General features: G+C 41.9%; 1 protein-coding gene and 1 non-coding gene across 3 annotated transcripts in view; both read left to right on the forward strand.

The window, feature by feature from the left end:
- Positions 1-14,477, forward strand: part of ITGA3 (integrin subunit alpha 3) — a 76,938-nt gene that overhangs the window by 20,888 nt on the left and 41,573 nt on the right. The window lies entirely within an intron of this gene.
- On the forward strand, positions 10,419-10,492 carry TRNAN-GUU. The gene has a single exon. It is a non-coding gene; the product is annotated as a tRNA-Asn (tRNA).

The raw sequence follows: 14,477 nt of genomic DNA on the forward strand, positions 1-14,477 counted from the left end.
CATGAGGCTTGGGGAATTAACTAGCATTGTGATATGTGTAATGTGCTAGGAACCCATTGTCTGTGTTCAACACAGTGTGAAGGCATATATTTCAATTCTATTGTTTCTCTTTCCAGCTTTCCTTTGTAGTTGTTGTTGTTTTTGTTTAAGGACTGCTGTTCTGAGGTCTGAGATGGAGCGTCCAGGAAGAGTGATGTGTTCTGCAACAGCTTTTTTCGTATTCACATTCTTAATGTCTCATTTATATCCATTTATCCACAGAGTGCTGAAGAGCACTGTTGGCAGAGGATAGCATATATCACATCTGAGGATGAGCAAGTGAAAGTACCCCTAATATTATGGGTAATGGAGTTAGGTCTTGTGATGACATTTCTCAAGTAGAGTTGGCATCTGGGTTCATGGCATGGTCTTGAACCCATCTCTCCAGCTGTGTTGTGTGTCCTTCTTTGGGGAGTAACTGTTTGAGATTGGCAGTAACTGTATGAGATTGCTGTCTGTAGGCAAATAAAGGCCTGCTAGCAAGAGCCCTTGAGAGGGCAGCATTGTTGTCCAGAATAGGTTGTAGTTCATTGATGATATGTTTGAGTGATGTCAGAACCCCATTACTGGTTACATACAGCATCCAAATTTAATTTGCTGAGAAAAAAATATGGTGGGTTTTTTTCGGGGGGAAATATGAGGTTTGTGCAAACTATACTGCTCTCTGCACAGAAATGTTGGGGGCTTTTAAAGAGGGGAAATGTTTTTGTGTGAACAAATTTTTCACAAGGAAAAAATGGTATAAATCAGAAAAAGTGAAAAATTCTCAGAAACTTGCCCAGTGGGGAGAAAACATCTGATTTTGTTTGTGTTTATGTACTCTTGGGTGCAAGAACAAAATAAGCAGAGATTTACATTCCTGCTCCTGAAATCTGGCCTGGACATCCCTTTAACATTTTCCCTTGGTGCCTCCTTGCTGCTTTAATTTAATTCCCAGCTCTCATGCTTCCACTTTGTGCCTGGTTCCAACCAGTGCTATTTAGCTTATGTATACATCCATTTTCTGCTCTGGAATGTGCCCCGAACAGCTCATGATAAACATCACACTGTCCTATTTGAAAATAATTCAAATTCAAATTAACAACGTATAACAAGACATCAAACAAATGGAAATAAACAAAAGCTTCAGTTCAATAAATCTGTCCTAGTGTAAATATAATATTGCTGAAGTAAAATAAAATAATTCAACCCACGATTTTAATTTTGTTCTTTAAACCCTCCTTTTAATCCCCACAACAGCCCTGTGTGTTAGGTTAGTCTGAAAGAAGGACCCAAGATTACCCAGAGTGACTTTCATGCCAGGCCTAAAAATCAAATATGGAAACAAGGTCAAAATTACCATCCATAAAGGAATACCAACCAGATCCTTAACTTCAGTTGCCAGTCCTTATAGGATTCAAGACTTGGGAGATCCAGGTTCTAGTGATGACTAACGCCTGGAAACTAATTGGATGACTCTGGGTCAGTCACTTTGTCTCAACTTGATCTACCTTGCAGGGTTATTGTGAGGGTATAGTGCTTAGGAGGAGAGGAGGCAAGTGGTGAGAAGAGCCATGTACACCAACTTAAGTTCATTAAAGGAAACAGGATATAAACAGAAGAAATAAACTATAGAGAACTGCAGCAGCCCTATTTAAGTACAGTTTAGAATCTTAGAGTATGGCGGATGAGGAGGTGTTACCAGCATATTTAAACAGGTTGTAGATTGCTGTACAGCTATTATTCAGTTGTTGCTGCAACACAGGGATAAGGAAACTTCTGTGGGTCCAGGGGTCGTTTCCTTGCCTCTGAATATGTGCCGACTGAACCCCTCCTCTGTCTCCTGTCTTCCAAACTTTTGGTCTCCCAAAATGTCAAACCTCCACATAGGCTGGATTGCAACTCTCATGATATCTGGCTGCAGGTGATAGGAGTTGTAAGTCAACACATTGCTGTGTTGAAGATTGCAATTTGAAAAAGCCTTGTGGCAGCTGAGGAGACCAGGAGGCACAGATTCTGGCTAAGACTGCAATCCTTGTACCTTCTCTGCCTGAGAGCTTAACTTTTACTTCATATTCTCGTTTATTTTAAAAAACAACTCCTGGACATTTTACTTAGGGCTGAACTGTAGGTGGTCCAGCTGGACAAGAAGAAAAATGATAAAGGCTAAGAGCTCCCTGGAAAGTAGCTACCATGGCACGAGGCCAGTCTGCTGGTGGCACCTTCCCAGCACTGCTATTTTTGCCAGGAACTTGACTGGAAAGAGTGTGATAACTCAGGTCTTCTGGCCTTGAACTGGCGCCTTGGGATATACAGGGCCAGCTTTACCTTGAAGCAGGGTGAAGCAGCTACCTCGGGACACAAGTTGGGAATGATGAGTGCCATGGGATGGATAGAACTGTGTGCCTTACAGAGAGTGCAGAAACCATCTAATCCAGTCCTTTACCATACACCATTAAAGCACTCTTCAAAGATGCCCATTCAAACACTGTTTAAACACCTCCAAAGTTGGAGAGTTCACCACCCACTGAGGCAATCTGTTCCACTGTTGAACAGCTCTTACAGTAAAAACTTCATCCTAATGTTTAGGTGTAATCTCTTTTCTCATGCAGTTGCTTTTCCAAATAGCAAACCTTGATTTTGCCATTTTATATAAAGGACACCATTTTACTATGCCATTGTATTTGTGGGACTTGAGCATCCACTGATTTTGGTATCCATGGCAGAGTTACATTGCTGTGTCCAAGTGAGCTAAGGTATCGCAGAGCCTTTTGCAAAGTAGCTGTAGTACCTTGCAAAGGGCTTTGTTTTTACTTGGCACGTTTTAGCTGTTTGCATACTTCCTTAACAGTCAGTAAAGCAAAGGTGATGGGTGACTCTGATATCAGTAAGGAGGTGCAGTCCAAAGTAGTAAACCTATCATGGGGAAAGTTTGGCTCCTCAAGTAGCTCCTTTGAATGTAGAGCTAAAACTGCCCTGGGAGTTTGGTGCTATATTTTAGAAGGAGAAACTGGCAAAAACCACCTCTGATTATTCCTTGCCTAAGAAAACCCTATGAAATTCATGGGGTCACCATAGGTCAACAGGCAACTTGTGAGCATACACATACACACTGACATTGGTGGCTCAGGCAAAGTCAAACTGCTGCAGACTCTCCTGGCGTGTATTTTTCCCCCTCATTAATAACTTTTCCCATCTTGACTATCCTCTGATGTTGCTTGGCCACGTGTATTCAGGTTTTCATCTGTGAAACGTTGGAGGGTAATGCACACACTAGGGCCGGTTTTGAAACTGAAGCATGAGGACCTGTTAGCTGTTTGGACACTACTGTTTTGCTATCCAGCCTCCCTGTTCAAAAAAAGTGGAGAAAAAGTGGACTTGAGCTCCCAGTGTAGAAAGTTCTGCCTCCTCCTTCTAAATCCAGGTTAGGGAAGGATGCCTGTAGACTGAGTTACCATCCTTTTGAATTGCTGGCAGGATGCAGCTTTTCCCAGCAGTAATTCCTGCTTTATTTATTTTCCTGTGAATGGATTGACAACAATCAAGCAGTGATTTCATAGCTTTCTAATTTTATTGAAATGTCAGAATTGGGAGCAAAATTTATAAAAAGATATGCTTGGAGACTACAAGATCCAGACTCCCCAATGGATTTGTATTTTCGAATTGTGGTCCCAAGAACCTTTCCTAAACTTTAGTTGAGATATATGCCTACACCTCTTTCCCATCCCTGGTTTCCTGATCTGGAATTCTGTTCCTGGGGCACTTTAACATGATGCAGTTATGACATGGGATTCCACCTTACCTGCTGGAGTTGCAGCCTGTAGAATCCTGCAGTTTGTGTTGATAAGGCCCTAGAGCTCTCTGAATGAGAAAACTCAGTGCCTGTCCTGAAAATGCAAATCCCAGGACTCTGCAGGATGGAGCCATGGCAGCTAAAATAGACTATCACTTTATAATTGATCTTCTCTTTTTCTTCCTGTTCCCTGCCTTTAGCAGGTGTTCCAGCTTCAGAGCAGATTTCCTGGTGATCCACAGGTTCATGAGGAGTGACTTTCACCAAGAGATTTGTCTCTCTGAGGCCTCTCTTGGCACAACTTTCTTGTTGTGTTTACACTTGGCTTTGCCAGCACTGTTGCAAATCACTGTGCCAGTGTTGGCGCCAGGGTGGAGATGCCCAAGGGGTGGGGGTGAGGAGGAATTGCATGCATTTTTTTCCTGATGTTCCTGGAGTATTTTTGTTAAGTTAGGAAAGCGAGAGATCTTATTTGTTAATTACACGTATGCCTTGCCCAGGGTGGGCCCTACCATTAGAAAGAGTGAGGCGGCTGCCTCAGGTGGTAGATTTTAGGTGTTGTGAAAGGGTAACACTTTATAAGCTACTTGTTTTATAGTAGTTTTACTACCAGAGACAGGTAGAATCTCTTGTCTCTCTCTCTCTCTCTGTGTTTTTTTCCTTGTGTGTCAGAGGCTGCATCCACACAGCAGAAATAATCCAGTTTGACACCACTTTAACTGCCGTGGCTCAGTGCTGTGAGATTCAGGTAATTGCAGTTTTGTGCGACATTTAGCCTTCTCTGTGAGAATGCTCTAATGCCACAACAACCTACAACTATGGCAGTTAACATGGGATCAAACTGGATTATTTCTGCAGTGTGGATGCAGCCATAGTGACGGCATTTTGTGTTTGTAGAGGTGTCATTGACTTAAGTGTTTGTAGAGGTGTCATTGGCTGCTCTGCCTTGGGCAGGAAATGTCTTGGGCTGACTCTGATCTCCCAAACTCAATTAATCCTTTGTTGTCCCACCTTTTCAGCTGCTTTTAAAATGTCCTGGATTCTCTCTCTCTTCCTCCTCCACTTCCCCCTTTGTCCCCAGCTTATTTCATTTGCTGCAAACTGAACTCAAAATTCAATAGTTAGCATTTAGTTAACTCAGCAAGGAGGAGAGGAGGGACAAAATCTTGTCCTTCCCAGTAGGCTTATGCAAAAGCAAAGCACTGCAGCCCCTCCCATTCTGTGTGTTTGTCCTCATAAATAACGTTTGCCATCTTGACCACACTCTAATGTTGCCTGGCCTTACATGCTCCACTTTTGATTTGTGAAATATTGGAAGGTATGGTAAATGACATCATGGTCACTGATAATCAAAGGTTCTTGGAGTGACCTTGCAAATCCTGGTTTCATGACACCACTGCTCAGTGCACAGAATTTGCTACTGCATGTATTTGTCCCACTCTGTGGTTTACAATTGGCCCTTAGTAGCCTCACATACCTCCATAGCCTCCCATCATTTCTATTCCACCTGCTCCTGCCTTTACAATCTTTTATCTCTACATGTTTCCCTGAGGAGGTCAACATTTCTGGCGCTCTCCCAGGAAAGAGATATTCAAACCCCAGGGACAAAACTGAAATCTTTGACAAGCCTAGACATTGAGTAAGATTACAATCTTGCGTGCTGGAATTTGAATTCCATACATCAGAGCAGGGGGATGGGAAACGAAAGACACATTCGATCTACACACAGTTTTCCATCAGGATTCTCTGGCCACTGAGGCTGGTAAAGTTACTTTTGTGGACTGCATTTCCCAGCATTCTACAGCCAGCATGGTCTATTTGGGACAGATGCCAAAGGAATGTTACAGAGGAAATTAGCTACCCCAAATAAAAAGAAACTTTGAAATGCATCTGTTTGGAACCAGGAAGAGGCCCTTAAAAATTCCACTTAATGTTTTGAAATCTCTGAGGGAATCTCACATTTGTTTCCTTGTGTAACGTTCTTTTGTCACAATGTGGATAACTTCTGTGTTAAGAAGTCCTTTGGTTAAATGTGTTCAATGAACTGGGAAATATTTCATTGGGTGGTTTTTAAATTGACTGTGTCAGTCTCTAGTACCTTTGCAGAAATTACCAAGCCATCTGATGAGGGATGGAGAAGATTTTTTTTCTTTTATCCCCAGGGGGGAAAATATTGAAATTTTTCAAAATTATTAAAAATGTAATATTAGTACACTTTACAGATTGAAAGTCAGGTTGCTCTTTTGGGAATAAATTTATGGGAATTTATTTATGCCATGTTTAATATATAGGTCGAGTCTCCCTTCTCTGGAATTCTTGGGACCAGAAGTGTTTTGGATTTTGTAATTTTTGGATTTTGGAATATTTGTATATACATAATGAGATATCTTGGATATGGGACCCAAGTCTAAACGTGAAATTCACCTTATACACATAGTGTGAAGGTAATTTTATACACAATATTTTAAATAATCTTGTGCATGAAACAAAATTTGTGTACATTGAATCATCAGAAAACAAAGATATCACTATCTCAGCCACTTGTGTGGATGATTTTGGACTCTGGAATATTTTGAATTTCAGAATTTCAAATAAGGGAGACTCAGCCTGTAGTAAAGGTAGTGTAAAATTAAGTAGTAAGAGAGTGCTGAATTCACTATTAAGCGGTATAGAAATGTAAATGCTATTGCTAAATGCTAGAGTTTTTCAGACAATAGTTACAAATTGAATGTATTTTTCTAAATTTTATTTTTTGTTAAAATGGAGCTGGAACATCCTTAACTCTAAGGAATATCTAACCTCTGTTTGGGGAAGCACTCTTTCTTCCCTGGTCCCTTATACTGTATTTCTTTGCAGTCGTTGGATCCGTTGGGTGGGTGGATGGATGGATTTGCATCTGTGGGGTCCTCCAGAAGGTCACTTGTGGCGGGGGAGAGAGGGTAGACACTTGTCTTTTATGTCCATCAGCCTGTTTGTAGCAGAGGAAAGGTGCATGGCATCCTGCCTTTCCTTCCTGCGCATGCAAAGAGAGATATTATCACATTCAGGAAATTGGCCATCTTGACGCCAGCTAAGAACCATGGTTGCAGATGACTGCCTCAGACTGCTTCAAACTCCTGTCCAAAAGCTGGATGGCTGCTCAATTCTGGGTTAAGCTGATGTTTGAGGCAGTAGCTGTTCTGCTTTGACTTACTCAGATGACTGCCATCATTTTCTCCTCACGCTCCATTATGCAAGACATGCAATTCTTACACAAAAGGCACATTTTTGACATGGCAGAGGCCAAAGATGCTAACAGAGGAGGCGATAAGCCCCACTCCTGGGTTCTGCCCTTGGAATTCCTCCTTCCTCTCTCTCCCTCCCCGTTCCAAACTGGGTGGGTTGGTACTGTTCCATCCTGGCACTCGGTCAGAGCTATTGTGTTTTGTCCCAACGACTTCCTTGCCATGCCAGTTGGACTTCCTTGAGCCTCGCTGGCTGCGAGATTGATTGCGAGCAGAGAAAGCTGTGCATGCTGGAATATGAAAGGCACTTGGAAGGGCAGAATCAGAAAGGGCATTCCATCCCTCCAATGCCAAGGGTTTTGTGTATGTGTGTGTGGGTAATCTTGCCAGCCTATAAGGCCATCTCCCAATTGGAAAGGTCCCTGCACAGGGTGCAGTGTCCTCCCTTACACATTTTCATTTATTCATTTAGTAAAATACAGTTGGCCCTCCATATCCATGGATTAAAGCATCCACTGCTTGAATATATGCAAAAGCTATATATAAATTCTGAAAAGCTGACTTTGATTTTGCCATTTTAGATAAGGAACACCATTTTATTTTGCCATTATATTTAATGGGATTTGAGCATGCATTAATTTGGGGGGGGGGGGTCCTGGAACCAACCCCCAGTGGATACCAAGGGCTCACTGTATTTCTACCCCAGATCTCAAAATGGTGTACATTTAAAAAAAAAAAGTTTAAAACCATTCTACGTGAGAAATAGTTTGAACAGGATAAAAGCATATTTAATGAATCACAGTTTTAACAATTAACAGTTAAAAGCTATGTACATGGACTCTTTATATAAAGCAGTAATATTAGGCCCCAGAGGCTTTAATAAAGGCTTGGCAAGTAATGTTGGCACCAATTGGTCCTCCACAGGGAAGGTGATCCATAAACTGGGTGCCTCAGTAGAGAAGGCCTCTCCCATTTTTTGGTGCACTGTAACATTCCCACTTACTGATGTTTTAGCATGATGGGTAATATAATAATTTTTAAAAACCTTTATAGGAGGTTTTGAGTTGTATCTTGTTTTAATCTTGTTGAAAATGGCCTTGGATCCCATGTTGAGAGAAAGCTAGGATATACAGTAAATGAATGAATGAATGAATGAATGAATGAATGAATAAATAAGAAAGATGAAGAGCCAAAAGTTAAAGAAATTATCCTTTGGATAATAACTCTTAGAACCTAGAGTTGGACACATGTTGGCTTCTAGGAGCTGTAGTCCAAAATGTCATTTTTCTCCGAATAGGGCCTCTTCTGCAGCAGTTCCATGTTTGTCAAGTGACCTCCTTGTAGTTTTCTCTTTGTCACTTTTTGGTTATCCCAGTCTGCTTTTATATGAATATTGTGGTGTGTGTGTGTATTAAGTATCCTTTATCCAAAATACTTGGGACCAGAAGTGTTCAGTATTTTGAATACTTCTGGAATCTCTTCTGTTGTTGGCATGTCTGGCTTACACGTGTGCCATTTCATTATCCTTGTGAACATGCTTGTGTCACTCTCCAGTCTTGCATCTTTTTCATTTGCTACTTGTGTTGTGTATGACACATAAAGCTGGAGAGAGAGGTGAGGATTTGTAAAATGGTGGAAGGTGTGGATTCACATCAAGCACTACTCTTGGATTCTCACCATTACACAGATCCCCAGTCTCTTTCCAGCCTCACATCTTTTTGCTGCCAGCCGCCTTCTTTTGCCTTCAAGGCAGCAGTTGCAGCACTCCTGCTTGTTCATCTCTCTCCAGCTTCATGTCTCGTTCATTCACTATTTGTATTGTGTATGAGAGGACGGAGACAAACTGAGGATCTGAGAGATGAACACTGGAGCCACTGCCTTGGACTATGACTCTGGAGACCAGGGTTTGAATCCCAGTTTACCTATGGAAACCCACTGGATGCCTTTGGGCACATCATACTCTCTTAGCTTCAGAGGATGACAATGACAAACCCCCTCTGAAGAAACCTGCTAAGAAAGCCCCATGATAGGTTCGCCTTAGGGTTGCCATAAGTCAGGAACAACTTGAAGACACACAACAAACAAAGCAGAACAGTGGAGGACAGGGAGCCTTAGAGATCTCTCATACACAGGGTCACCATGAGTTGGAGGCAACTAGGGGGCAGTCAACAACAACAACAATGTAGTATGCATACACATGGTTCCAGGTAGACTTATAACAGTCTATCAGAGGAGCCCTGGTGGCACAGTGGTTAAATGCTGGTACTGCAGACACAGCATTGTAAATTTGATCCTAGGGGAGGGCTCCAAGGTCGATTCAGCCTTCCATCCTTTCATAGCTTAGTGAAATGAGTACCCAGCTTGTTGGGAGCAGTTGGCTTATACATTGTAAACCGCTTAGGGAGTGCTAGTTCACTAATAAGAAGTATAGAAATGTACTTGTTATTGCTATTTTTATCAGAAGGAAACCAGATGCAGAAAGTACTGCAGACAGCAACAATGGGAAGCTGTGTCTCTCTTGCTCTCTCTCTGCCTCAACCGCAGGGCTCTTACAAGGTTGAAATGAATGACACTCATGCCTCACCCCAGCTTTGTGGAGGAAGGGAGCGGCTATAATGTGACAAAGGGCACTTCCCGTCTGTCACTTCCCAGTGCTCCTGACAACCACAATTGAAGGAGAACCGTTTGTAGTTCAGTCTGTGTTTGTTGTCAGCCACGAGCCCAAGTACTTTCACAGACCGCTTGAGGTTCCAGTTCAGGGACAGAGCAGATGCTTTGCACGAGGCAGGCCTCGGGTTCACTCTCTGCCTGGGAACCCTAGGATGTTGCTAACAGTCTGTTCCCTTTTACAGGTTTGCCTTCTCAACTGTGGATGATGGGTATTGCAGTCTGCCCAGTCTGGAAGGCATTAGGTTGGGGAAAGCTCATGTAGACAAGTTGAGATATGATATAAAGTACCGTAGCATTCTCTTATTGTATATGATTGTATTTATATTATTGTATTTGTGTTCCAGCCCTCAACTGAAAAGTCACCTGGACTACATACGTACAAGCAGTAAAATGCAGTTCTGGCTCACAGGCTTCAGTCTAGATAGAAAGACACAACTCAAAAAGAAAAAGAATGGGAAGAGGAGGGGAGAGAAAGCAAGTTGTAATATGTATAGTGGAACTAGCTGCGTTGGAAAGTTTAGATTGTCCTGTATCTTTTCTCTCCTTCTGTACTTAGTGTTGTTAGGTTTTCAAAACAGCAATAAGAGACAGTCATAATTCATGGCACAAAGGAGTGACTAACAGACCGGTGCTTCTAAAGCTATTTCATGTAGAAGAATGGCAGTTAATTCCCCCAATATGCTAGGGACTGATACCATGTTTGTGCATGTCTGGTCTCTGTGGCGCAATGGGTTAGCGCATCTGGCTGTTAACCAGAAGGATGGTGGTTCAAGCCCATCCAGGGACGGCTGCAGGTGTAGACTGTTGAAGGCTGTGGATTGCTGATCCCTTGCACCCTGCATATGTGAATTTCAATCCTACCCTTCTGTTCACCAGTGTTTTCCAGAAAGTCCCCACCCAGAAATGTTGGATTGACTGCTCACTTTTAAGGAGCCCTGGTGGCGCAGTGGTTAAATGCCTGTACTGCAGCCATTCACTCAAAACCACAAGGTTGCGAGTTCAAGACCAGCAAAAGGGCCCAAGCTCGACTCAGGCTTGCATCCTTCCGAGGTCGCTAAAATGAGTACCCAGACTGTTGGGGGCAAATTAGCTTACTTGCTAATTAGCTTACTTGCTGTTCACCGCTATGATCTTTGGAATAGTGGTATATAAATAAAACAAATTATTATTATTATTATTATTATGTCAGCTATAATTATTTATTTCTTTTACGGAAAGAAATAATTGGTCCTCAGAGAAGGAGTAATCTTTCAGATTTTTTTTTTTAAAAAAATATGTATTGTATGTTGTTGGACTCTGATTCCTATCAGCCTCAGCTAGCTGGTCATTGAGTGATGAGATTCTTAAACAGCTGGAGAAACACAGGTTCCCTATGTCTACTTTAGAGTGAGGTTGACCATTTATGCCAGGGATGGGCAACTGTACCTGCACCTACCTGGTGGGCCACATTTGGGTGTTTTGGCATGTCCAAAGAGACATAGCATCACTTCCAGATACTGTTTAAATTGATTTTCAGTCAAGATTTCTCTTCTGTTTTGTGAAGGTTTGGAAAACTTTGGGGAACTGGGGGAATCAGGACGCTGCAATCTGGGCATATTTTGGCTGGTTTTGAGGTGTTGGACTATGACTCTAGAGATCAGGTTTTATGCATTTTTTGGCAGTCCCATCCAAAAGTAAGTCTGGTTTATTTGATTTGCAGGTGAACATGTCTACCAACATTTTACCTAGGTTATTTTGAATATCTAGACAAGCCCTAACTAACCAGTGTCTTTATTGCAGTTAGTCTCAAAGGATCTACTAGATCCCTTTGCATACTGCTACCTAAGGTGTTTACCTTACTCTGCTTAACAGTAGGGTCAGCCCTGGAATGAGCCATACCTCCCATGGGCATAGATGCACAGTTGGGCAGGATGTCACAGTCCATATTAGTAAGAACTGATAAGAAAGGAAGTTATTGTTTAGACATGGTTGACAGTTATTCACCCATAGGCCACTGTTAAGTCAGAACAGGTGAGAAGTGCCTACTCACTCTTCCTTTCCATGTCCATTGCTGGAAATGATATTGAGTGGATGCAGCATACCTGTGGGAAGCCACAAGTCATCATCCTCCCATGACTCAGGTGCCTTCTATCCAAGAGGTGGAATATTTTCCACACCAGCTCAGGCAGGAATGCAAGATTGGTGTAGAGTCATCCATGAGTCACTGAGTCAGCATCTTCATGCCAAGGTCTTTTGGCAAAGCTTGCAAGGGTAATGCCATAGCTTGAAATGCTAACATAGCATGATAGCATTCTCTGTTATTTTTAAAACCTTAATGCATATTGCTCATTATTTTATGATTACTGATGTTACCTTCAGTTTTCTTATCTCCCCACTTACTGGTAGCTGACTTACCCCCCACCCCCCCACCCCAAAAAATGAGATGATAAGTCTGACAATTAATGTTCAACATCTCTCATTTGCCCCACAATTACTGGAAAAGTTTGCATTTATTTTGATAGCAAGCCAACTTGAAAGTTTGTTTTAAAAAGAGGTTTAAAATGCTGGACATTCAACAGAAGAACATTCAATCTTGTCTTTTTTACTGGCAATATTCAAATTCTACGTGACTTTACTCATCCATAGTTATGGAATGAAGGCAATAAGGAGCCAGTAGAGCCTTATGAGATAGGAGAAATGGTTGCATTTCAAATGAGACCAGTGATAAATGAGATCCATCCTGGGACCTTTTCCACACTACACAATTATTGCACTATGATTCCAGTTTACCTGCTCTGGTTTGCATCCCAAGGAATCCTGGGATTTGCAGTTTAGGGAGGAACCTATAGAATTCTCAGCCAAAGAGATTTAAGTGCCTGACCAAACTGTTAAGTCCCAGAATTCCATAGGATGGAACATCTGTTAAACTGGAATCATAGTGCTATAACTGTATGCAGTGAAAGAGCCCCAGATTCCAGAAACTCCATTACATTCCTGCTCTCCCCTGGCTTTCTATTCCACCCCCACTGTCAGAAGACATTCTGTGTCCCTAAACATATTTGATCCACATTTGTATGTATGTGTGCATGGTGTGCGTGCGTGTGCTTACTTTTTTCCTAAAGATTTCTTGTACTTATGTAAACTTCAGCCTCCACTCCCTGGGTTTTTTTGGTTGCATAAAAATTCAGAGAATTGCAATTGTTATTTGTATTATGATTTTTGTAACTGTTTAGAATTTCTTGGAAGCCGTTTGTTTTTGTTCTCAAAGCTGCTGATGTTCTTAATGATTTGACTTTCTGCCCGTTTGTCTACCATCATCTCAGCTGGATACATCTTTTTCTCTCATTTGTGTACAGTCACACACACACACACACACACACACACACAACACACATGCTTTCATGACTTTTGCTCTTCATATTTTCTTCCACTATGCTACCTGTCAGTATGAAATGTTCTCTTGGCACACGTTGGATTGTTTCTGTCTATAACCACAATGCTGAAAAAATACAGCTGTGTTTTTCAAATGCAATAGAACACACATCCCAGCTGCTACTGTGTCATGGCTGAAGCAGTATTTTGCTAAAATGGAAGCAGCCACATAGAAGAAGTAAACATTTGATGGACTAGTTTCAGGGCCTTTAAGCAGAGGGAGGCAAGTGTACCATGCAGCAGTTGATGAAGAACAGCAGTCGCAGTTCCCTAGCTATTCCTCTTAAATCTGTGTGGGACATTCTGCTTCATTGGAGGAAAGTGGTACTTGCCACACAGCTTGTTTTGCAACCCCTAAACTAACTTGCTATCCACAAAGGTAGGGGAAGAAGACCAGCAGATCTAAAATTGAGAGGAGAATCAATGGTAGATCCATGAGCTATCCCTGGTGCTGTTTCCAGAGGTCCTAGCACATTGAAGGGAGGCTTTCAATGGCATGAACTGTTTGTTACAGCTGATGTGTTATTAATTATGTGTTAGGATTTTGTTTTTTGTGTGTGTTGGGGGGGGGGATATTTTGTGCCAACTACAAAGGCTAGGAACGATTCACAACGTTTTTAAAACAAATGCAGAGAGGAAGAGCAGACCAAAATGGACTGCTTCAGATAGCAGCAGCTAAGAGAGTGAATCCTTGGTGCTAAACAGGATTTTATTTGTAAAAGAAAGAGGTGCAAAACTTGCTTGAAAATCCTGCTTCCTGAGCTAGAGGACCTTTTATATAAAATGTATGTGCTAGGACGGTAATATAGGGGTTGCATATAACCCCCCACTCTTTTTTCCCCAGACTGCCACAGTTCTTTCATTCTGCCCTTCAGTTTACCACTGCAGCAGCAATATGATGTTGTTGGAGGACATTGTTTTGTTTTGTAATCCCTGATTTCTCAGCCAATGGGTAGGTTAAATGTGACAGTGGCGATGAAGCAGTGCAAGAAGACCAGCACTGGTGCTAGTCTCATTCTACCCTGCATGCTGTGCTTGCTACTGCACAGGTGTCCCTTTATTCTCTGGGGCTGCTTCGAAGGCTCTTCTAGGGGGAAAAACAAAGAAGAGAATTCTTAGCTTGGTCTAGTACTGAGACTGAATCATAATGGTAGAAGAAATGCAGTGACTGATGTGTTGAATTTGCATAATCAGAATGCAAGTTAATAATATGCATAATTATAATGATTTGCTTAATATGCAAATTAGATGCCCAGATATGATGGACTGGGATCTATCAACCCTACACCGGGGGGGGGGGGGAGGCTTATACCTGTCTTTTAAAGACAATTGTGCTCTTCTCTTTTTTTAAAGTGATTTTC

This window comes from Sceloporus undulatus, chromosome 6, assembly GCF_019175285.1.
Source record: "Sceloporus undulatus isolate JIND9_A2432 ecotype Alabama chromosome 6, SceUnd_v1.1, whole genome shotgun sequence".
Classification (NCBI taxonomy): domain Eukaryota; kingdom Metazoa; phylum Chordata; class Lepidosauria; order Squamata; family Phrynosomatidae; genus Sceloporus; species Sceloporus undulatus.